General features: G+C 37.7%; 1 protein-coding gene and 1 long non-coding RNA gene across 3 annotated transcripts in view; one reads left to right on the top strand and one right to left on the bottom strand.

The window, feature by feature from the left end:
* Nucleotides 1-120, bottom strand: part of XRCC4 (X-ray repair cross complementing 4) — a 196,245-nt gene extending 196,125 nt beyond the window's left edge. The window contains exon 1 of one of the 2 annotated variants that reach the window (XM_067316288.1): nucleotides 93-120. The gene's annotated coding sequence lies outside the window, so the exon portion shown is untranslated. The remainder of the gene's footprint in view (nucleotides 1-92) is intronic. The other variant, XM_067316286.1, reaches the window with a different exon arrangement.
* Nucleotides 121-307: 187 nt separating this feature from the next.
* On the top strand, nucleotides 308-21,935 carry LOC136995406 (uncharacterized). Its single transcript, XR_010886988.1, has 4 exons — nucleotides 308-369; nucleotides 3,348-3,426; nucleotides 12,626-12,735; nucleotides 21,853-21,935. It is a non-coding gene; the product is annotated as an uncharacterized lncRNA (long non-coding RNA).
* The last annotated feature ends 4,353 nt before the right edge of the window (nucleotides 21,936-26,288 follow it).

Raw genomic sequence — 26,288 nt, forward strand, 5'->3', positions numbered from 1 at the left:
CCCCCCACGGCGGGACGGTCACGTCCCTCGCCCTTCTGCCCCTCCCGCTGCCCGCCGCCACTGGGGCGGGGCGCGCTCCGGGCCCCCCTCACCGCGCGCTGCTTCCGCCTTCCCGAAATGCCGTGCTCCCCGGAGGCCGCGCAGCAGCCAATGAGAAGCAGGTGCGGCCCGCTGCCGTTAGTACGCTTCCGCCTCGTCGTCCCGCCTCCCTCCGGCCGCTCCGCCCAATCAGGGCGCGCGGCGCTGCCTCGGGCGGCTGTCAATCCCGCGCTGGCCCCTCCCCTACCAATAGGACGGCGCGCTGCAGGCGCGCTTCCGCCCGCCCGCCGCGCTCCGGAAGTGTGATGTGGCCGGGAGCGGGTCGCAATGGTAAGCCTGCGAGCGGCCGTTGGGCGGGGGGCCCGGCCCTTCTCTCTGGTACCTACGGGGTGGTGGCGGGGCGCGCTTCGGCCCCTTCCCTGCGGGCCCTGCCGGCCCCAGGGCTGGGAGCCGCCGTTCTTCTGCCCGACGGCGCTTCCCGGGCCCTGCGGCCGCCCGTGAGGCGCGGGAGCCGCCGGGCCGCGCTGAGCGCGCGGGGAGCGGAGGACCTTGCCGCGGCGGGAGGGGAGCACCGGCCCCGCGGCCCGCCCGGGAGAAGGAGGCGGCCCCGGCCTGGCCAAAAAACCTCCACCAAGCTTGTTCAGCAGTGAACGTAACCGGACATACCTACACTCCCTTTACCCCTTTTTTCCATTCCTAACTTACCCCGTTTTCTATCTCAGCCAATGTAATCTGGGTTTTCCGTGGGACAGTAGCCTTAGCTCTGACCTGTGGTGTGTCCTATTCTGTCAGAATAGTATTTCTGTCTTTTCTTACCTCCTCATTTAATGGGCATGTTATTTTACATAGTTAACTAGCATCTTGCTTCTTAACCAGTAAGCTAGATCCTGACTTAACACCTGTCATTGTTTTTTTGGAGAGTAGCATCAGAGGTCTGGGTACATTTCCCAATGAAAAAGTATGAATGATGTACATGGATTTGGCCTACTCGTGTTGTCATTTGTTCTCTGTGACTTCTCCCTTTTTTCCCCTCCTACATCCTGAGAAGACAAATGAAGGATTTGTATTTGGGTCACAGTTAAAGCTGTGTTATGAAATAATCTTTCAATTAAGGCTGAGATCCTTATATGAACAGTGCAGGTTCATAATGTTAAGGTTAAAAAGGAAAACAAATAAATAGTTAAGATAAGTTAAGAAAGCCTTTCTCTGTACGAATAAAGGTTTTTACTTAGTTTGCTCTTCACCACAGAATTCATTTTAAGATTAGCATTCTCGTTGTCTTTGACAGGTTATTCATCACCAGTGATGTACTTCCACTGAATCCTTTTATACTTACCGCATATGTATTAAAAGATACGTATGTCTTGAACTGTCTGATGGTTCAGTTCCAAAAAGTTTCTAGACTTGCAGAAGAAGGGTAGATGAAAATGAGACCTGGCAGTCTTATGGAGTTCAGTTTTCTTCAGAGAAACCCTGATCCTAATGCTATATACTGGACCTTGGACCGTCCATGGTGCTACCTCTGGTGCCATGGTTCTGCAGAAAATAAGTTACTAACTCGTGAGGTTAATAGTCATGAACTGTAGTTAATGAAAGGTATGAGAAGCACTAATTGATCTGCTGAAATAGGGACCAAAATACAGGTATGCCACTTTGCTTGCTGCATTCTAGAGGAATTCTGTATGGAGAATAAAAGTATCCTGAAGTCATTTCCCACTTTCTTTTGAGTCCATACTTGACTCTGAGATAGGAAACTTCCTCTGCTGTCTTTATCATTGAATAGAAAGAGAGTAGAAGTGCACCTCTAGTATGTTCTTTTTGTCCAAAGAAAATAAGCTGCAATCATGACAAACTAATTATTCTATGAATAGCATAATTTTTGTAGGATAATTTCCAAAGGATTTGGTGCTTTTCTTCCCACTGTTACCCAGTCTTTCTCACCACATCCTTACTAAAGCTAAAACTTGTGCTAGTTGGATGGTCAGCTGCTTCCAAACAGAATATATAGAAGCTGTGCCTTCACAAAAGGAAAGACAGATGGAAGGCACAGCTTTTTATGTTTTTTATGTCCACTGCTAGTGGATAAAAAAACAAAGAACTATTTTAACTTAAACTAACTTTGAAAGGGGGTAGAAGCTGCTCAATGGATCAAAAACTTACTGGAAATGGAATGGATGCAGTATAATAACATAGCTGCTTTTACTTGGGAAACGTGGCAAAAAAAACAGCAGTTTATTTAGAAGCAGAAAATGTCTTGTTTACTAGCTTCCATAAATTGCTGTGTCAGTTTAATCTGTTAACTTTTGAAATTTTTTATCTGAAAATGCTACAGAACTTTTCCTGCTGGCATTGAAAAATGTACCACACATGGTATGGTGGATGGGAAGAAGACTAAACTAACTTTACATTAAAATTAAACATGACAAGCCTTTCATCCGCTGAAAGGAAGTCTTCACTTTCCTTTGTAACAAAAACATGCAATTGCAGCTGGACAACATGCAATGATCTAGGAAAAACTTCTTTTAGCTGTGTTTCATATCTGTAATTGCAATATGGTGATAAGGAAAATAAAGAATTGCAGAAAACTTTGCAAAGATGACTTCTTCCCCTTCCTCCTCTGGCTAGTCCTGTCCTCAAACCCTACATCGCTGCAGAAAAATTGGCTTGGGAACTTTCCATGAGGAGAAACATTCCTGTCACAACTTTTGTTGCTGTCTTAAAATGGTGTTTATAAAAGAAGGAAGAATTGCCCATATAAGCAATTCTAAAAACATTCATTAGTAAATATTGATCCAAACCAAGCTCTCAGATATAAACACACCAGAATCTGAGGCAGTATTCCACAAAGGAGCTTTCAGTGGTTTTCAAGTACGAAGTTTTGTTTCTTGCTTGCTCTAAGTTACAAGGAAGAATCAATCCTGATTCCGATTTGCTAATAGTATTGTTTTTATAACAGACTAAAGAGATAATAGGATTAAAAATATCTCCTAGTATGTTTTACAGTCTTATGGCGTGATTAATGTATGGGCATATATATGTCTTTGTATTATGATTTCATTTTGGAGTAGCGATGAAAAACTTTTTTTGGTAAATATTATAATACCAGCCGCCATTAGATTTTCTGAACAAGAAGCAGTTACCATATCAGGGAATTACAGCTGCGGTAACAAACTTTTCATCTGATAAAGCCCTTGCTAATCTGATCTTGCTGAGGGTCTGAGGATTTTACCCTAAGTAGAAGCTGTAATACAAGAATATACTAGATGCTTCTTTGCCACCTATCATACAATAAGTTACTCGCTTCCCAGGACTTGGAGATTTGTTGACCCCATGGCAGGTCTGGCAGGCCCCTAGGAATAGGAGGAAGTACTGCTAATTGAGGAGAAGGTAAGGAGGATCTGCTTTCCATCTACCTTTCCTGCTGTCAGAAAAGCAAGCTTGTCAGAGTGTTGAAAAGGAGAGATGAAAGGAGAAATAGGAGACGGTGTGGCTAGGTAGGGATGAAGAGAAGTATGATGTTTACTACTTTAGTATTAGTGCTTAATAAATCTGGGATATTCTGGAACTACAAATTTAAATAGTAATCTTATTGGGGAATGAGTATGTTGTGAATTACTGCTTGATGTACTCAGTATAGATACTTCTGTGTCAGTATATAGTATCAGTATGAGAAGACATGAAAATATTTTGTATTATCAATATTTTGTTTCTATAATTATGAAACAGGATTTTTTTTTTTTTATCACTGCAAGATACATCTCTTACTCTGATGTAGGAAGAGTAGGATGCAAACAGTCTGCTTTCACAAATTTTACAACAGAACTGTACAGTCCAGGAATGAAATCGGTTGTGAGAAACCATGTTCTCACTGAGTGCCAGACAGGCCTTACTAAACATCTTTGGCAATCTACTATTAAACATCTAAATTTTATTCAATAGTAACATGAAGAGGGGGGAAAAAAATCACATGGCCACAGGCTATTTGATAAAAATGGGCTAATTATGGACTGTAGATTTTCTACCGAGTTAAACAAAAAATGATATTGTCATGTTGACTATTTTTTGATGATTGGCTACAGCATTAGTTAACATGTGCACCCATTGCAAGTAGCTAGCATTGCAAGTGAGGGATATGTTTTCCAGCTGGTGCACAGAGCATGGTGTTCAAACCCATGAAAAATTTTCAGTTTCAGTTCTGTAAGTGTGGATAGATGGTGGAACCATCTGGCATCTTGCAAAATAACGTTACCTGTTTTACACATGCTAAAAATTCAAACTATGCACCTGAACTCTGCCAAACAAGAGACCTGCAGAAGCACTGTAGGTGCCTGCCCAGAGCCAGGGACATCAGAGGCTTAAGAGAGTTTTTCCTTATTTCTTGACTAACTAAATATGTTTCTTCCTGACAAAAGAAATAATTTTTTTTCTCATGTTTTAAAGAGATTGTTCTAATATCAAGAAGAAATAAATGTTATGGTATACATGTTTTTATTCTTCTAATTCTTAGATAAGTTATAAGAGATACCTTTTACTCTGCCTTTAGAACAGAAAATAGATATTATCCCATTACTGCATGCTGCAACTTCTTAGGCATTTTGTAAGGATGTGTGGGACTGCAAATCAGCTTTGTGGAAGGTTTTTGGGTTTTTTTGTGGGGATGTGAGACATTCAGACAAATAGAGGTCATGTGCTTCTTTTCTTTTGTGTTAGGGAGCCAACCTTCAGATAGGTTTTGATTCTTGCTTGCAATTTTGGTACAATAGTAAAACTTTCACTGTAACATTATTTTCTTAAAGGTATCAAACACCTGCTGACAGAATATTAGCTATATCCTCTGTCAAAATATCCAATATGACAAAGCAAAAATATTTCAGTATCTTCCTGTTTGAGAATTTTGACTTTATCCTGTGTCCATCTTCAAATTCCTTTAGCACTTCTGTTACAAATCAGCTCTTCGTCTCAGACTTTTCAGACACTAATTTTTTTAGAGAAGGGTATGATCTGATTCTAAATCTGCTGGCATGTTAACTCTTTTATTCACAAAGTAAATTTTTACTACTCCTTTACCAGATTCTCTGGTAATTTTGAGATAAAAAGAAACTAAGCAATATGGTATGCAACTTGAGACACAAGAGTTATCTAATTTGACAGGAACTGTGCAGCTCAATTATAGAAAGCACAAAGATAGTCAATGTTTATAATTAGCCATATTTTCTCATTGAACAGCAAGAAAAGCCAGAACTTATCACAGGAGATGTCTTTTTCTTGTACAGGGACAATTTTTTTCCTTCCATTTCAGTACACCTAGAAATCTCTAATGTACAGATTTTTAACAGAGGAGTGGCAAAAGTGCTAGAAGTCAAGATTTATGTCCATTTAGAGAGCTCTGTGGCAATGGATGAATAGCACCCGCTCTATTTATAGTTCCAGAAATTACTATTCGTTTCCTGTTACTCTGGATAACATACTTAGTTTCAGTCTCTTAAAAAGAGAATTATAGAAATAGCTCCTATTATGTAATGGGAGAAGAGAGGGAAAATAATCTCTGTAAAATTGCAAACCATATATAATCTGAGAAGAAGAGCTGGAAGAAAAGAAAGTTTTTACCACTGCATCTAACATAAATCCGTATTTATTGAATAAAGACCTGGACATACAAACCCAAGTGTTACGTTAACCCAGATAAGTGAAAGCTTAAGCTTTCTTTGTTGTTTTTTCTTCTAAATTTTTAGGGGAAATGCTTCATCTGCTAGCTGTCACACTAAAAGTGCAGTTTTGAAGCTATTGTCTAGGTATCAGGGCAAAAAATAAAGAATTCAAGGGAGCATGAACTTTCAACATTGTCACCTGGATGTCATTTCAATGCTATTCTATGGATTTAAATTACAGTAAAAAGATTGTGTTTTACAGTTGAGAGTTTTTGTGGAAGACAACAGCTGTTTAATTTTGTTAATGAGTTGTCTTATTGTTTAAAAAGATTGGTTATAATTTAAACAGATGTATTAGTCTTCAGTTGACTGAAAAGCATACCCATTAGTTCCTATGCACAGTATTTGCCACTGTAATTAGACAACATGTTTCTTCAATAAATGTCTAGAGGAAAGATGCACTGTTTTTCGAATAGAGCCTTAACCTAATTGTTTATGAATGCAAAAAATGTATGTTAGACAGAACCGTTATACACTGGAAGAGATGTGAATGAGTGTTAAAAATTGTAGTTAAACTCCTTGGAAACTAAATATTGCAATGAATGTGCGATAAACTTAAACCAAATTCATACTGGAGCAACCCAATGTGCTAACTAGACCAGTATTTAGATACTTTTTATTAAGCACGAACCAGTATTGTTTTAACAACCCTCACTTAGTTCTTCAGTGTAGTTTTGCCAAGTGATCCCATTAAATTTAATAGATTGGCAAGCTTTGTATTTTTCTTATAGTTCAAATTAGCATGCCCCTTTTACAAATGCTTATTTTCTAATCATTTGCATGAGATTCTGTTCTGCTGGACAGGAAAAATAAATTATTTCAGAATATGTTGGAAAAATGTATAATTATGTGCATGTTTTAATTAATTTTTAGCAATTACTTTGACCTTCAGCTTGGGAGTAGTCCTACGTATTTTATTTCCATTAGATTTTCCAACTTTATAGTCCCCAAAACTGACTTATACTGGAAAATTAAGAACTGCGGTACCTAATGGAAAGCCTGATAAAATGCATTTTCTCTTTTAGCCTTTTAAGGGCCTCTTCATTAAAGTTTCATATAGATTGATTTTACTTTTTTATGATGGGGTTTGAACAGTACCTCTGAGCTGTACTATTTTAATATAGGCTTTTACATTTTTATCAGCTCGTGCTTAACTGCAGTTTAACTACAACATGAGCTTTTGCTCATATTTTAACAGGAGAGATACAACTAAACAATCAGATATTAGCGTTTGTTTCTTTGCCTCCAGAGAACATAATCATCCATCAATTTCTAATATTGAGGAGAGAAAATAATGCTATTCTAGAAAGACTCCACATTCTGCAGCATGTTAGATACATTTGCTTATTGTTTCTTTAGAATATCGCAATATTTTATCTATATTGCCCACATAATAAATCAATGATTACAACAGTAACTGTGTGGCAAAGTTTAAAAACTTGGGCACAGCAATGACTCTTTTTTTCAAGAACAGACAAAATGATGCTCACACTGCTATCAGTGATAGAATAATTGTTTTGTAAATATGGACAATCTAGGGAAGATTAAGGTTTGGTTTCAGAGTTAAGTCTGTTGAGATAAACTGGCAAAGCTTTTGTTTTAGGCCTTCTACCAACCCAGGAGGACAGCAGAGTATGAGAATAGAGTGTGGGGGCTTTATGTGCTCTTCTTTGTTTTTTGGTTTTTTTTCCTAGACATTTTCCATACATTTTTCCTAGAACCATGAAAACAGGTGGTTTATTTTAAACAAAAGTACATGAGGCAAGGGGAAATTCCACACGCCTTTCCTGCATGTGGAGTTGCATCAAAACTTACAAGTTATTATAGTACTATCAAAGTGTTGCGTCATTAAATTCACTAAGTGGTTCACATTTTTTTGTGCTTTCTCCAAACATGCAGAAAAAAACTGTATCTGAGTCAGAGAATGTATGAGAGAGATTGAGCAAATGCAGTTCCAGATGTAAATAAAAAGTGCAGAGATAGATACCGTCATATCCAAAATCTAATACTGTATCTTCATTGCAGAAAAAAAGTTTAGGACCAGTGCATCTGTTATTGCTATGTCTGCTGAGGCTGAATACCCATCTCCCAGTGTCATTAAAATTTAGACACTCATCTGAGTGTGCCCTTCTTTTCAGCACATGCTCATTGAGTTAAGATGCTCTCCTGAAGTACAAGAGTCCTTGAGAACCAGAACTCTGAGCTGCCTTTTAAGTGTAGTAAATCATGTGCTGACTAAATTGCAGGACTAATAACATTGCCTATAATCAGGTTCCAGGGGCTGTGCAAATGTTATGGCCCAGCAGGGTTCCCTTTTTCGCTACATGGGAAATTTCTCACTCTAAACCAAAACTGGTTGAAGTATGTTAAAAACTTAAATAATAAGACTCTTTCATACTCCATCTCCAAGCTCTTCCTTCCCCCTCTCCCCATTCCAAAAAACGGGGCTGTCAAACCATTTCCTGTTACTATGTTGTAGCAGACCCACTGATCTAGTCTTCCAGAAGCAACTGGTGATCTGGAGGCCTTTTCCTTCCTTGGAATTCCCTGTCTTGTCTGGAGGTTTTGATACACCTCATTGTCCTCTTTGCAGACTGCTACAAGGTTTAGGTGAGGCATCAAGTAGGAAACATTCAAATGTCTCAAGCTATAATGTTGCTCTTCTAACTACCATCTAGTAACGTAAGTATTTCTAATACATACCATCACTGCTAATCTGAACTCAAGAACTTTTGAGGATATTTATTCTGTGTTTGTTTCTGTGTATTATATGGAATTATTTTTACTAAGACTGTTCTGGATGATATGACAAGTGAAATAGTATTGGGGCATTTTTAGGTTATAATTTTGGGAAGGATTTAAAAGAGCCTTCGGCCATGTAGCTCTTAATGTCAGAATGCATGGTCTTAAATTTCTAAAGATGTACAAAAAAACCCCCTGCTCTTGCAAGCTCTGCTGAATACAATACCTCCTTAGTGCTTAAGGTGATGTGATAGCGTTCCCCAAATAATTGGAGACAGTACATGAAAAAAAAATATATATATATAAAATTATTTAAGTAACATAGAATATAGCTAATAGGGTGTTTCCACCATGTCAGAAATGTGCCAAATACAGATGTAGAAAATCCAAACATATATAATGAAAGCCACCCTTTACACTCACTGTCTAAAATCGGAATTACATCCTAGTGCTTATTGTTTTCTGCATTTGCAGTCAGAACATTGGGAAGTTAGTTGTCTTTTCACCAGCATGTAGACAAAGTCTAAAAGGCAGCATCAGCTTCTTCATGTTCCAGAGTTTTTTTATAAAAGGATTTAGGTTCACAGGATCTACATTAAGCCAGTTAACTCATTCTGAAAAATTCCAGTACATTACTTCTAGATCAGAGGAGCCTAGTTTAACCAAAAGAATTGCAACCCACCTACATTACTAACTACATTTTAGAAATCCTGCATTAACATATTAAGCTATTTGTGAAAAGGATCCCAAGAAATGTATGACACTTACAGCAGCTTTTAATTACATCTGTTCAAGCAGTTGGATGTAAAGTGCCTTTTTCTATAAATTTAGCTGGGCTATAAGAATTATTTCAGATGCAAAATTTAAGGCAATCCAATCTAGAAATAAATTTTAATTTCCAGGTTAAAATTGTAAACAAATTTTAAATATGCATGACTGTCCTTTTAGAGTGACTATATGAGTAATTCAAAGCACTTTTCAGTGGAATCCTTAGGCATACATAATTATAGTAATGCCCTAAGCTATGTATCAGGGAAACACATAAAAAGTCCAACAAAGAACTTTGTAGTATATACTGCCCCTATTGATTGATTAATAAAACATTTCATGAGTATACATTTACAATCAGTGCTTAAGATGAGGTAAATGGGGCAGTGTGCCATTCTGCCATTTTTGTGTATTTAAGTACCCTATACCGCAAGCCTTTTTGGGAAGCAGCTGCAGTAGATGCCTTGCAGGAATTCATGGGAACTGAGCTCTGGCAGGCACTGTGCTGTGTGATGTTGAGAGCAGCTGTCTCTCCTGGAGGACAGATCAAATTAATCAGTTGTTAGGGAGTAGCTTGCTTTGCTGAGAGGCAGCCACTCTTGATTCCAGCCCTGTTAAGTTGCTAGACCTGCAGGAGCCAGGAGATGCTGCCTCTTATAGGTGGCAAGATTTGACTTTGTTAGGGATTTGAGCATTCCCTGGTTTCTGAAGGCACAAAAACTTGTGCCTGTTGCAAAGGCAAGAGGCCACTGGGAGTGATGAACAGTGTTTTGTCCATTGCCATTAATCTGTCCATTACTTAGGGCACTAGAGCAGACGCAACAACTTAGCTAGCTAAACTAAAATAGTAAACTAATGATTTAGCTAATGTCTTAGGGAGAAAAGCAGGTATCCTCACCTTGGTGACCTGAGGGCTGGCTTTGAATAGTGGATCACCACTCCACTTGTGTACTGTCCCCCCTCCATGTTCTCCCTCAGAGCAGAAACCTTCTTGCATGTCAGCTGCTATGTGTATTTGCCATCTATTCATTGCCTTTATCCACTGTCTACCTCATCTCTCTTTACATCCTAGTAATCAGCCTTTCATCCCCTCCCCCCTTTTTTTTGTCTGCTTCCCAGACTACTGTCATGGGGCACAAGGAGGGAGGGAACTGGTTTGAGAATTGGGCTTCTGCAGAGAGGAGGCTGATGTGAACCTGTTCCTGCTGGAGAGAGAAGTAAAGGGGAGAACTCTGCCTCCATTCTGAGGCAGCTAACCCTGCGGGAGGGAGGCTTTTCCCCACTGTGCTTGATTGTATGCACTATCAGGATGCTCACGTTTCTCGTTCAGGCTGCAGAGACAGTTGTTCAGTTGCTCCATGAGCCTCTGCAAGCTGTTCCTTCTCAATGGTTAGCTCCCCACCCAAGGGTGACCTGTTGGACCACACTGACCTAGACATTTAAATTTTTCTGTGTACTTAGCCCTCTCTAATACATGCAGTTGTATGCATGTATTTTTCTGTGTACTTAGCCCTAATACATGCAGTTGTATGCATGTTCCAGTATTGCCTCATGGAGACTGTCATGTCAGCAAAGGTGGGTTTGGTTTTCTTTCTAATTTGCTATTAGTGCAGTGTTGTGAATCAAATTTTTTTGCTTAATTTTTTAGAAAATTTTGATTCTTAGATCTTCAAAAGATTAGAATCTTGTGGCATAGGAAGAAAGTGCACGATGTAGCAGCTCAACAGAGATGTGCCTCTGGCTCTGGAAATGGTAGCTCTGATGTGCTCTTAACAGATCCCACTTAGTTCTCTGCTTGAAGAAGGGAACTGCAATGTAACATCCCTTCATAAGTGTGAAGTATTTACACTTAGTACTACATAACAAAGCCATCTGGGTTGTGCAGTATGAAAAATGAGGCATTTAGATAGGAATTCATCAGCAATGCAGAATCCCAGAATGAACAGTGAATTTATTCCATTTGCTTTGCCTTTTTTGGAGTTAAAATAAGTAGGAGCTGAAAATCAGGGTAACTGTGCAAAGAGAAAATAAGGCAATTTCCAATAAGCAATTGTCTAGTGTACTATTATGTTCAGCATAATACCTGATGCTATTAAGTTGACCAAAATGTCAGTTGAGGAACACTAAGTAAAAAACAATAAAACTACAGTTTGTGTGGCTGAATCATTTTCACATTATAAAAGGAACTTAAGTCTCAGATTGGGACTAGTTATTAGAAACTAAGAATCACAAAGACTAGTTTACAAATATTTCTTCTAAAAATTCCAGTGAACCTATTGAAAAAAAAAAAAGACCACAGAGGTTGCTCCTGTATTATTAATTAGAGTAGTGATGTGACACTTGCAGAAAATGAACATCAGCTGACTTTTCCAAATTTTGCTTTGGGTTTTGAAGATAACAGCCTTTCTTAAGTGAGCACCTGCTCTCTTATAACGTTTACATTTCTAGAAAAGATATGCTTCATGTAAGCAGTGGTAGTTGTTTATAGTTTGATGACTAAAGAACACTTTGGCCACACAAATCTCACGCTTTAGTAAAGTAAAATAATCCCATGAAATAATTCACAGAATTTTACTGATATTTTAAAATTCTGCAAATAGCCAGATACAGTAGTAGATTCTCAAGAACAGTTCCTGTTTAGACCCAGTAGGCAGATTAGTTAGCTTTCAAACAATAGTTCTTTACTTCTCTATCCTAAGCATTTTTCTCTATTTGTCCAGCATTTTCCATATAATTAACAGCTTGAAGAAAATGTATTTATGTCAAAGAGGATTTTAAATCTCAAAACAAAAGATGATTTGAAAATAAAATTAATTGGTTGTCTTTCTATAGTTAAGGGGGGGTTAATTGTATATATTCCTACAGATCTGTTGAATTTTGGCTGTAACCTTCATAAAGCAATATACTAACAGTCCTTCTACGTATTTATTTGGTCTTGGCTGCCACTGCTTTAGTTGTCAAATATTCTTCCCCTCCACGTTCACCACTACCATATTCTATTGATGCAGCTTGCAGTTACACTTATTCTTGGCAGAGCAGGAACATCTGTTTTCTGTAACTCAGCCTGCTGTTAATGGGTTTCCACAAACTGGCCTTGGAACAGGTGCCTGGGAGCAGAGTTGTAAGGTGACCATTCTGCCTGCTATTTCTTTACCCTTCTTGGGATGGATTCAGAAGGAAAAGCTCTAATTCATTCTTGCACCGTTGTGGGCAAAATAACGGCTGTTTAATGTTGGCTCATTGGCAGCATAGGCTTTCTTTTGCTTTTAATGGGTATTGTCTAAGGGATCATTTTCTCCAGTTAATGCAGTGAGGGAGACTTTGTACTGCAAAGATGTAATTTTTTTTTTTCTGATTTTCTTCCTTAGTCTGCCATTTTCAACTTTCAGAGCCTACTGACTGTAATCTTGCTGCTAATATGTACCTGTGCCTATATCAGATCTTTGGCTCCCAGCTTACTGGACAAAAATAAAACTGGGTATGTTGTCTGATACTTTTAAAAATACGTAAACTGTTCAGTTGTAATTACAATGTTTTAGTCATAGTATCTTTTAAGAATGTGTGATATTACAAGCTTTATAATCCTTTATGTAGGACTATCCTAAGATTTGAAAAATTAAGTCAATGATACTGTATTTCTCTGATCTTCAGAGATAAAATCTTCCTTTTGTGCCTTCTTGTAGAAGTCATTAAGGTATTTACAAGCAATTAGTGCAATTTTATGGTAAGCATTTATTAAATAACATGCCAGCTAATGTTGCCTTATTAGAGTTATTTCTCTAGACTTGCAACTCGCTTTCTCCTTAGATGCTTATTTAAAGATATAAAATGAGTAACAGAAAGGAAACAGTTTTTCCCTACATACAGCTCTGACTACAGTTATTTTTGATTCTTAAGGCTGGAGTATAAAAAATTAACAGTAAAGGCCATTTTATTCTACTAACTACATGTTCTGGATGCACAAGTTTGAAACAGGATTTCAGCAATAATCTGTAACTAAAAAAAAATGGTAAATATTTTTAAAAATATGCAACACTATCCTTATCTCTATAGTCTCTTTTAAAATCATTGTTTTGCATTCTCCAAGATTCAGGAATTTGTAAAAAGCTTTGGAAAGTTTCTTTTCACTGCAACTACATCTTTCACTTTTATTCCTAAAGTCTGTTTCCCTAGATGACCAACCTTTTTCTCCTCTGCATTCCCAGTTCCCTTGGAATATGGTTAATGTTGTTGGACCAATACTGCTGTAAAACAGCAAAGTGATTCTTCTCTAGCTTGCTCAGCAGCAGAATTTTGGGAGTGATGGGGAATGGGAAGATCCACAGGGCCAAATCTGTGCCTCGCTTGCGCTTTTAATACCCATTCACTTCTTGGCTTACCAGTTTTCTTTGAGCTAAAAAGAATATGACTTGGCATTGAATCCAATGAGCAGGAGGCAGGACTGTGATTTAAATGCTTTGTTTTTAAAGTAATGATTGGGCAATTTTGACCTAGAAGCCACTGAGGCCATCTGTAGCAGTTCAGTAATAAAGTCATCTGAGGTCAACGTAAAGGAGATAATATTTATAAAAATAGGGGGTAATTTATTAAAGCTGGAAAAGATGGACAAGCTTTTGACCTCTAAGTCTTTAACTTGTCCTCTTTTTCTACCAGATCATTTGCCGTTAAATAAAATGTTATCTCCCTCAGCAACTCCTGTCACTTCTACATTTGCGTTTCAGAAAAAGTACCAAGTTTTAAATCGATCCTTGCCATAGCAAGGACTTTGAGGGTTTGTCTTCTAAAAATCTTCATGTAATTCATTTTTGGAAGGTTTTTTTTTAGCATGAGGCTTACAATATAGATATCCAGAGGGCGCTAGTTTTTTTCATTGGGAGTACTAACATGAAAATGTTTGTGTCCTTTTTTCATAAGGCTATAGGGTTACCATTGACATGAGAGATTTCTTTTGATCACAGTGAAGATGGAAAGAAGGGATGATTTCATTAAGGACTGTGGGTTTGTGGGGTTTTGTTTCTGGGTTTTTTGCTTTTTTGGTTTTGGGGGTTGGCTTTTTTTTGCTAATGGAAGATAACACAGTAGTCAATGAGGTGTACACAGTAAGGAGTAGGAACATTTATTTTACTGATTAAAATTTTAGTGCTGTTTTTGGCAAGAAATATTTCCTTTAATCTGGAGCTACTCTGTTTATTTTTGAGGCAAATCTGTCTCAAGTCTCTTCATAAAATGTTTTCAAAGTGTGCTGACACAGTGTAGGAGTTGGGCATTTGATCTGTACGTTTGTATTTATTTAGATGTTGGACATATTCTTTTATTTTTGTTTTTTAGATAGATAGATATAGATTACTTTGTCCTGGAGAATAAAACGTTGGCATGGAAGCAATGAACTTTGTTTGCTGAATGGTAGATATTTATATGGAACTCATACGCTGTTAAAACCGTGTCCCTCTTCACTACCATATTCCATGCTTAAAGGGAAATGTCTAGACATACTGGATAAAATAAATTCTAGTGATATTTCATCTTACCACAGAGAAGATCTTACTTTATTATTCCTGCTCTAAATTAATAGCATAAAAAGTAGCAATAAAATATTAAAGTAACAGAAAGGAGAAATGTTAAGAGTTATTAGCTATATTTCTGACTAAGTAAATAGTACACTTGGTAAAAACTTAAATCTGTTGAGACAGTAAGTAAAGAAACATGTTTCTGTTGGTTGAGAAGCTGTGTTGCAAAGTGATGTCACACATCCTCATAGTGTTGCACTTCATCCCAAGGACTTCTGCCAAAATATTATGTATTTTCCTACCAAGCCAAACAGAATTTTAAACCTTCATATTCCCTGAAGTCCTGAAGTGTCTTGAGTGTTTCCATGTGCTTTGTCCTGAGCAACAGCATTTAAGCAAAGCAAGAGGAGATTTACTGTTTCATACTAACACTAGAGGAGAACGCATACCACAACATAACTTTCTCCTTACTGCTAACCAGAAAGATGTGTTAGCTTCTGTGCAGCAGACATTTCCTTTGACTTGCCTTAAGCATTGCAGCAGGGTATGTCTCACACTCCCTGCAGCAATTGCAGTGGGATTGTCCTGGTAAACACATGGCAGCTATATTTTGCAGCATTCTGAGTCTTGCATAAAAAGATTAAAATCCTATTAATCCTTTCGTGCTTTATTGGGTCCCCCCCACCTTTTTTGGGCTATTTTTTTCTCCAGATAACCAACGCCACTTTCACAATCAGCACTTTTAAATTAGTTCTGAAAACTGGGAATACACGGCAAGTCACACACGTTTGAGTTGTGTCTGCCAGAAAATTTCAGGTTTGCAAGCCAGACTGACATGTTCCACCTGCATCAGAAGAACAAGGATGAGGATGAATATTAAAGGAAAGAATAAGGAACAGTACAATTACTTTGAGTAGTTGCTTCAGGAGGAGTCATTTTGGAGCAGATTCATTCAAGGCAGCAGCATTTTTATAATGATCAAACAGGTTTGATCATTATAGACTTGAGCATAGGTACATGCTGTGGACCTGAGATGAACAGTAATGGAAAAAGTCAGGAGAGCAAAAGGCCTGCACAGGCTATTCTACCCACGTGAGCTTTCAGATGCACCGAGAAGTTGTGTTTATAGCTGTTTAGAAGCTTCAGATCTCCGTTCGCTATTGCTCAGAGGCTAACAATTTGGACAGACAGATCTACTGGTCTATATTGATGGCAGGTGAAGCCTCTTAAGAAGGTGCTGTTGTTATGTGTAGGAAGGGCTGTCAGACCTCACGGTGTCGATGATTACTTTAAAATCTGAAGTTGCTGACTGCAGTAAGGGCAGGTGATGAAACCCATATTCTCACTGTTTTGTACCTTCCACATGAAAAGGGGAAAAGTCAATATTTCCACCAAGACTCTTCAGTTAGTTGGTTTAATGACATCAGCAAAGAGCTCTTGTCTTCTGATTCCTGAACTCACAAGATTTGGAGACTCTCCTACCATGGCTGATGAAGCTAACTGGCTTTTATGAAGCAGTAAAGCCCTGGGTTTGTTTTTTAAATTCCACCTAAGCAGCTGCAAGAGACCAAGAGAATGCACTTTTGGAAGATTTTGGAGAGCTAGGAACAATGTGCAATACTTCAATTATAACACAGTGCAAAAAAACCCCAAAATGGCAAAGAAAAAGCTTTGCTGAGGCTGTGAGGCAAACTGTATGAATTTGTAGACTGCTTTAAGGAGATGATAATATTCTTTCTCACAAATAAAATTATTTAAGTATGCATAAGAAAAGGACAGGAATGTTCTGTTTCTTTTGATTTCCTAGGCAAGCTTTTGACAGATGACAACATGAGCTGCTGGGGTATAGAAGTTTTGTGATGGTTTTGCTGAATGCGATCTGTAAATCTTAATTTTACAGAGAATAACTGTTTCAATACTTGAGTACCATTTACATAGAACTATGGAGCTGTGTATTTTGCTCTGTAAGATTTGTATGTGAATACCCTTTTACTTGCATGCATCTTCTAAAAGTGCATAGATGTCCTTAGGTTATTTCACTGTATAACTTCTCAGCCTGGAAAAGTGTGATCATCTACATGCAGGAATTAATGTGGAGCTATATAAATATTGTGGAGCTATATAAAAGCAGAAAAATGAGTTTTGACTATATAGAAATACTCTGGACTTGAGGTAAAAAGATCTAAAACACAAAAGGAAACATTTTTTCTAAAAATGCAAGTGCTAGAACACTTTAGGTATGAATTGGTCAACAAGAGATATTTTGGTCAAAAAACATTTTACTTTCACTTCAGAAAACCTCAGTCACTTGCTGCCTTTTGGAAATCTTGGTTCTGACCTGCCTGACACCAGTTCCTTATTTCAGAAACAAAAATTTAGAAATGAAGAATAGCTTACAAAAGCTGCTGTTCTTGCTCTTCTGCAGTAGGAACTTGGTCTATTCAACACCAGAGCCCCGAGCCCTTCCCAGTAAGTGAAAAATGATACTGTCATGACTAAAGGGAGATCACTAGATGGAAAAAGGTAGACACTGAAGTGAGCTAAAACCATAAAGGAGCTGCAGCTAGAAACATATTTAAGTAACACAGAATTTCGAAAACAAAATGCAAGATAAGCAAACTGCTGAAGTACACAGAAGCAAACAGCCCAAACCTGCATGTCTGCCTTTAAATCAGAAAAAAATATGCTATTGCCAAAGCCCTAGAACAACAGAGGGAAGACAATCAAACGAGTGTGGAGATGGGTTCAAAGCATTTTGAGAAAGCACCTCGAGAACTGCCATCACAACAGGTCGTAGATACAGTTCCACAAATAACACAGAGTGAAGTTACTGCTAATCACAACATATCAGGAGAAGGAGAAAACAACTTGTTATGTTACAGTTCATAAATCTATATTTAGTTGATGAATTATATGAATCCAGATGTTTTTCCTGCATTGCAACCAGCCAGGCTACAAAAGAAACCATCCTGTAGACAAGCTCTCAACACAGCTTTGACCACAATTTGAATAGCTGAAAAAAATAGCTTCTAATGCAGGATTCTTTGGTAACACCCCCACACACAGACACACACACACACCCTTTTCTAAAGTGTTCTCTACCACTTTTGTTGTTCATATTGAGCTGTCAATATGAGATTATTTTATTTACAAAGAGAAATTGTGTGGCATACTTGCTCAACCTTCCTTTGTATGTTCCCTGAATACTTGAATCCTGCTTTTCTCCTTAGTTATTTTACCTGTGAGAATTAACCTCTTGGGTGGGGGGCAGGATTAGAGAGACTTTAGCAAGGTAAACCTCAGTAAAATGTAAAACCAAATCTGGAGAACTGTTTTGTAACTTATTTCAACACAAGTATTTTATAAAACCAGATATACCTACAAGTGTGCTTTGCTAGAAAATGCACTTTTTATCTACTAAGGGAAATGCAACAGAGATACTAAAAAGCATTACATTTAAAATACTCAGATTTACCATCTCTTGTACATGCAGGAAGACTTGCTTTAAAATCTTATATAAATATTGTCAATGGTTATTTCCCATTCCATTCTTTTACCAGTTCTCTTTCTTTTATTTGCGTAATTTTTTGTCTGGGGCCACTTGAATGTAGAACATGAAATTCTGGGTCTTCTGTCCATTACCTATCCAAAGATTAATTCTTTTCCATTTCCTATTTTTAAAATAATATTCCAGATGAAATTTTTAAATTTGGAACACTGACTGCCTAAATGTACCTTTGTTCTTGCATGAAAAAAATTGGTAGACAAAGAAAGAGTACTTCTTTGTTTTTTTAGTTCATAGCCTGTACCCCATGCAGGCATCTAGTGTTTTCTGATGTTGAGAATAGTGTCAGCGTTGAAAAAATTCTGTTTACTTGCACTGCTTAAAAGTGGAAGGAAGAAAATGAATCAGTCAAAATTGACTTCGTTTTTTCTTAAATCAACAGCCTAACGAATTTCTTTATCTTTACAGACTATTGGGCATATTCTGGAAATGCGCCAGGATTGGTAATTTTTTTTTTTTTTGAAAACTTTAAGACCAATACTTTTTCTATTGCATACTTATTTATTAGGATAATGTTTCTATGTAGCAATGGAAACCATACTCACACATCATTTTAAAAAAATGCAGGTTTCACATCCATGAAATCTGGTGAAGACAGAAGGGGGGGGTTTATCAGTATTGCAGAAGCCTGCATTTTTTTAATGTTAATTCACATCTGTGTAGCTACATTTGCAAAGATCTTTTGCACTTTTTACTGCATGAATAAGTTCTATTTAATCACAAATCTTTTTTCTCTCCTTTCTTTAGTTATCTTCTACATACTTTTAAATTACTTAAAGCTGCTGCTGCCAAGCAGCATCTATATGGAGTCTGACCAGCTATATCTGATTTTAGGCATTTTCCCATAATATTATTAACAGTCATATTTATTTTCATCCTTATTCCGAATTTATTTTTAAATGGAAGAGGAAATATACAATGAAGCTCAGCCTTATCATTAAGGAATATAAAAAAAAATTTTTTAATTACAAGTCTATCATCAAAACACTGTTCTTCAAATTGCATTGTTAATGAACAGCAGAAATATGGTACTTGTAATTTTTGATATTAGTGTTTGTCATTGAATGTGCAGGAAAATGTATGGCTCCCTTTTCTGCCTTCCCAGTTTTGAAAGGAAAGAGCTTTTTTTTCAGCATGTCAGAAGATGCTGATGCAGAAAACAGTTTTTTGTGAAGACCTGTTGTTATAATGATTGCAGACATTTTGTCCAATCTAGATAATACACATAGCAGAACCAAAAGTTCAGTCTTAATATTGTAATTGAAATATTCTGGCAAGGTGACAGCTGTCAGAAATAATTCTGAGCTGCATTTGAGTTTGTTCAAAGTTGAAAAGTAAACCTTACCTTACCATCTTCTTTTTACTTAGCAAAGTGCAAGCATATCTTTTCTTTTTACTGTGTACAGCAAACCATTTTACAAGCTATTTAAAAGAGTAGACAAGGTTTTATGAGGTCCCTGTCAACTTGATATAGTTTAAAACTGCAGTTAATCTATAATACAGTCTGTTTCTAATAACTGATTTAATGTCTTCTAATCTAGTAAGTTTGAGAAGTTGTGTGTTTGTTGGATCCAAGGTAATGCATGTACTATTGTGCCCCATACTAAGCTTCTCTTGTCCCTTCTTCATATAAAACATTTTATTAATTTTGTTTCAACTTGTTTGGTGTGATCTAATTTGATTTTCTTTTAGATTGTCTGAGAACTGAGGTAGCATCTTAACATTCCTACTGTGCATTTCCTTGTAAAACAGCACAGTATCTTCAGTATAGGAAGTGGGCTTTGAAGATGATCCCTGTGATTTTATTTGGGTTAGAGTCACAAAGACATGCAGAAAAGTGCTGGCTTTTTAAAATGAGAATGCCTACTGGCTTCCTTCGCATTTAACTTACCCAGTATGTTTAAACAACCTTTTCACATGCGCATAAGACTTTAATAACCAGCAAGTGGTTACATATTTACGAAGTTGTGCAAAACCATGTTTAATCCTGCCACATGGTGATTTTTCTTTCAAGAAAATTAAGAGCAGGAAAGTAAAACCCATATGAAAATTGTAATACTCTAAACTGTAGGAGGTGGACTTCCTCAAAAATTTATTTTAAACAGATGTGAAACTACAGACATTAATTCATTCAGTTATTTGAAGTTTAATTAAATATATGCCAGATGATGACAACATCTTGTAATGTCACTGCGACAGGCACCCCTACTTATGGGAGGTGTCACTACAAGTATTTTATTTTTCTTTTGCTGTGGGAAGTTTGTTACTCCTGTATTTGAAAGTGCTGCTAGTGAAAGAGCCTCTTTTTCTGAGGATTACACCTTAATGCTGGAGTTGGGAGCCTTGGCAGGTTTTCTTCTGTAATACTTTTCTGGAAACTGCATCTCGGAAAAGGTAGTTTATAGTAAGATGGAAGGCCATGCACAGAGAAAGGAAATGGAACTTTGTTTAAAGCAAACAGCTCCGATGCTGTCTTTATACCTCGAATGCTTCAGAACAGGGATTTGCTTACTTCAGGGAATCATTGCTGTGTTAACGCTTCCTGACAGTTTTGTAGGCTGGAACTACCATCCAGTAGAGGAAGCTATCTTTCTGCTCTCTAAAGAGACAGAAGTTATGGATTCACAAAGAGTAATGCTTAACTAGAGGGGTAAAAACAACTGCTAGTTGAATGGAGGAAATGCCCATGTAAATAGGTAGCAGTCAGGTTAACAGAACTTATGTTGCTGCGATTGTGTTCCAGTTCCCTAACTAAGGTTCATTCTTTTCATAGCTTACTTGGTGAGCAAGCGACCTATGTAATATTTTGTTTTGGATCAAACAGGCAGGAACAGATCTTTCTTGAACGCCTCTGCTGCAGAACATAAGTCTGTTAACTGAGTAAATTTACCTTTATCCATCATCTACTGTGGATAACTACACCACTAAGCAATTTGAAAGAGTCAGAAATGATGCGTCTGTGTAACTTTTGCAATTCTGTAGCTCATTTTTATCACTAACTTAAAAATCTGGGGACCAGATTCTCTGCACATGCTAACAGTGTTATGTCTCGCTAGCAATGAAAAAAAGCAGGCATCTGGGCAGCTGTGAGGTCCCCAGCCAGTTAGCAGGCTCCTACCATGCGTAGAAGACGCATGCTGCATATAGCAGCAATCATGGCCAGACAGCGTTGAGTTACACATCTCAGCTGACATGGAACAGCTTTTGAACAGCCTCTGCCTGTAACCAAAACTGGGAACAGAGCCAGGAAAAGATTTGGTGACTTGATCAGCTTTCTGATGCCTGCCTCCTGACTCTCTCAGTGCCAAGGAGAATTTTAATGAAGCAATATATCCTATCCTATATCTTAATTTTCCCACTCCCATGCATCTTCTTCCCCAGTATACAACTGTAGTTGTAATCAGCTATAACTATTGAATATTATTTTGAAGTGTGATAGTTACCATGTTATGCTAGAATCAGCCTAGAATTGTTTAGTAATGCCTGAATTGTTTTGTTTGATTTTTTTTTTTCCCCTGCCCAGGTGAACGGAAGAGTCCATACGTAGCTGTATGCTGTGTAGTGATGGCCTTCAGCATTCTGTTCGTACAGTAGCATTTGGGGAACGTCTCCTATAACTTACTATCAAACATCAAAGAACGGAGAGAACTTTTGGCAGAAAAGATAGAGCGTCATCAACTATTCTCTTACAGGTTGGATGGCCTGTCTCTTAGTGGACAACCCCAGCTCCTGCAAACGGACCATAGTGTACAGTATTAGTGATCATAATGTAACTAACTCCAGTATGATGTGTACTTATTAATGTCAAGTCAGTACTGACACTGCTGATGTAACTCTTTAAAAGTTGTCTGTTGCATATCTGAGTTCCAGGGAAGTATTTTTACAACATGCAGTTGAAAAAGCATCTAGTTTTTTGTTTGATAGACCTATTTTCTGAAACTTAAAAATGGCAACTCTGTATAGCAATAAGACCACTCTTATAAAGAACATTGTGATTGTAGGATATGTTTACAGAAGTATTTTCAGTTCTTTACAGTCCAAACAATTCCTGTCATTTTGCGACAGGTAAATTTGCATACTAAAAATATCACTTCTGGCTTAAGTTACACTCAGCTTCTGTCTTTTAAGCTTATAACTGCTCAAATAATCTATAATGTTTTTATTATTAAGATAAAATATGAATAAAGGTAGGGACCATAATTGTAGTGATGTCTAACTACCTGCTAAGAATGCACAAATTTGGGATTTGAGAATCTTGATCTGGATTTGTATAAATCATATGTATTCATTTTTAGAGATCTACATTTCAGGTAAAGCATTCCCCAATTTTTTTCAATATTGTGACACAAAGTTTCTAATGGCTTTGCTGCTGTTATTGATACATGTAATACCATTTCTTGATCTGCAGACTTCTAAGAAGCTATCTTGTCCACATAGCTGATTTAGCAACCTCCTAGTGTTCTAAAGGTTAAAGAAAATGACTAAATTAGATTACATTTACTGTTAATAAAGATTAGATTATCTTTAAGACTGGCATTTAGTGTTTATGCTATAATTTTGCAAACTTTTCGTAATTTAGTAACTTATTTTGATAGTGCCTAACAGGATTGTTTACACCAGATGATTGTATAACTTCATATTGACTGCATTTGAGAGTTGTCTGTCAACAGTATTTTCTGTTATTCTGAAAAGGTGTGTGATCAGAGTGAGCTAAGCTGGCAATAAAACACACTAAAAGGTATGTAAAAGTTGTCATGCTTATTTGAAAAATTTGTTTCACAGACCTAAATTACCCTGCACTTGGAAAGAAAGTGATTATTAGTTATCACCTTTGTGTTACATCATGTATACCTGCATATCTAAATCACCACTAGGAGTTTCCTGTTGTCCAAAATTGTTTGCCAATCTGGAGCAAGGAAAAATGGTTTTCACCAATTTAGGCCAAATACCTCATCTCTCTTACTAACTGTGAAGAAAATACTGTTTTCCCGTGTTAAAAGCTTAAAGTCATTTTGCAGAGAAGCTCTAGAGCCTTTCCCTCTTCTCATACAAGCCCATCAACATTTGACCAAGGTATAAATATTGTGAGAAGGAAGGGGAGAGCATAACATTGCGCGCACACACACACACATGCTCAACAAAGCTTTTACAGCAAGTCATCCTTAAACTCTGAGACTAAACTGTGCCATTTTCAGACAGCAATATAGCATAGGCTCCAACAGAGTTATATTAGAAGAGATGTCACGGAAAACTGTCTTTTCTTGCACTCACCTTCTCTGCTCTGAGTCCTAGACTGTGCGGGAAGGAAGTGAATGCTTATGATAAAATGATGTAGGTGCAAAAGTAGACTAGACTGGCAGATACACAAATTGTAGGATTTGACATAAGTTGACACAGCAAATAATGTCTGTTACGGGTGGATGAGAAGACAGTAGGAGAAAATTTTGGCGGAGGTGCAGGAACATATGACCACAGCAAGTCTGTGGACACCTTGTCCTATATAGAGGTGCTGGAAGGTGGGTGTTCCTTGAATCTGTGCATGGAGCAATGTTTGCATATGACTATACTGTAGTAGCACCTATTGCTATAGAAAAATACCTTCACATTGGGAACTTTGCTCTTATCTAGACAGCTGACAAAACATCATGGATGGTGGCTCTATCAGTGTTAGCAAGCTTCCTTATCTATACTTGTTGCACACGTTGCACAAAGGGTGAGAGTGGTGTAGGCTGTGGTTGTAAGTGCAGTTCAGGGTGCGAGATTGAAAAAAGAATTAGATCAAGAACATTGGGTCCCATCATTTTTTCTCTACTAATGAGCAAATGAGAGACTCCACATATAGTTGGCCAAGATGGAGCATTCTGTTCAAGAAAGGGGTAATAAAGAAGGCAAAGACAGTGAAAAAGAGAGGAACGTGGCTGTAACAGAAGATCTCTACGGAGGCCTGAAAAAACAGGTAGGTCCCAAACCAGTCATTTTGCTTGACTTGGGTCTGTTTCAGAAACTGTGCTGAACTATATATTCAGTTGGATAAAAAGTGCAAGATGCTGCAATAAAATTACGTTTTTTTCTGTGAGTGGCTAAGGATATGAAGCCAAAGATTTTGCTGGCAACTCTGTAACCTTTTCAACCCTGCAATTAATGCTAACAAGCAGAATGCAGGAACAGAAAAGGGCATTTCCCATTAAGAGAGCACAAATTGGATCAAGATTTTGTAACCTGAAAAAACATCAAGTGCTCTACCTTCTAGGTATTACGTGTTACATGATCAGAACGAAGAGGCTTGGACCTTAGATCTTACGCTTGGCGCAAGACTGAGGATCTCACTATGCAGCATTTTATCTTTGTGATTGCCACTCATATAGACGTACCTAAGCAGTCTTAAAGATTAATAGAGTTAAGGGAAAAGTAGGAGTCCATCTACAAACCACTCTGTTCCCAGGCACCTAGCCTGAATGGAGCTGTGCACTGCCACAGCTGTGTTGCCATTGCTTCAGTTAAGTTTTATAAAGCTAAATTTTGCCACAATTATAAATTTGCACTCTTTGAACAAAATGTGACAGTGTATTTGCTGTGCGCAAATCCAAATTTAACTGCTTAATGATGCCATTAATTACCAACTCATATGATAAAACCTGAAACATGATGTGTTGTTCTTTGGATAGAGATAATTTTGTGCCCATTATGGATTTGTGGTATATTAACTTGCATCCACATCTGCGCTCTAAACGACCTCTAATTCAAAGCAGGGATTTAGGAAGACTAAATTGAAAAACAGCAATAGCCATGCTGGGAAATAAGTAAGGTATGAGTAAGTGATGGGATCACTGTAAGGGTCTGATGTTCTGTAGGGACTGATAAGCAAAAGGGCAGACATAGGTAGCGTAGGAGGAAACACAAAGCTGAGTCTAGGATGACTCCAAGATTTCATGGTCTTGGAACATTGTTATTGTTTTATGAATGCCCTTTCTACCTCATTAACCACAAGTAGTGAGCAATGGAATTATGCTGTAGCCAGGAGGTGAGTTACAGTGTGGCAGAGGAAACAATTACTCTGTTAGTGTTCTCAGGCATTTATTCTTTCAATCTGCTCACAATCTCAAACAATTCATGTTGCCTGTGAAGACGTTTTGTTCGTGAATATAACAACCTGCAGTCACTCTAAAGCCACAAGAAGCAAAGCTCCTGAAAACTGTCCAGTGATGCTTCTGTGACTGTTATTTTAGAAAACACAGCTATAAAATCATTAAACATATTATTTTGCAGTTGACAATTTATTAGAAATATAGCCAGTATTATTGTCACTTTCAGGAGCATGACTGGTGTTTTACCACTACCAAACCCCAAACATGCCTGGATTTCTGATTACTGTGTACAGTTAAAGCCACCCTTTCCTTTCTTTCCAGTGTCTCAGCAGCAGGTCAGGAACTACAACATAGATACTGTGGTTCCAGTTCCACCGACATTAGTGAGAAATTTGCTTTTGGATGCTAAGGGGAGAGTCTGCTTAGAAGGCTCATTATAATCTAGTCATTCTCTCCCCCCTTCTCCTTTTCATGCTGTGACTATTTTGTGGAGAAAAGTAACATCTTCCTAATAGTTTAAAATGCTAGGGATGATCACCACCACCAGAAGCCAGGAAAGTCTGATCTAAGCCTGCCTCATCTCATACTCACTCAAATTCTTTACATTATCTAGTTAGAACATTCCCAGTTAAGGAAGGTTTTTCAGCCTGTTTTTTTTCCTGCCTTTTGTCTTGTTCTGCTTGAACATAATTGTTAGTCATTCCAGTCATAGGCCACTAGTGCTTATAGCATATTTTATGAGATTCATATACGTTTCCACATGTGTTTGTTGATATTTCACTAGCGAGAAAAGTACTTTTCCTTCAGCTTGTGTAATGCAATGTAATCAGCATGATGGACATGGAAGATATATGCAGACATTGAAAAGGAGTTT

This window comes from Apteryx mantelli, chromosome Z (genome assembly GCF_036417845.1).
Source record: "Apteryx mantelli isolate bAptMan1 chromosome Z, bAptMan1.hap1, whole genome shotgun sequence".
Lineage (NCBI taxonomy): Eukaryota > Metazoa > Chordata > Aves > Apterygiformes > Apterygidae > Apteryx > Apteryx mantelli.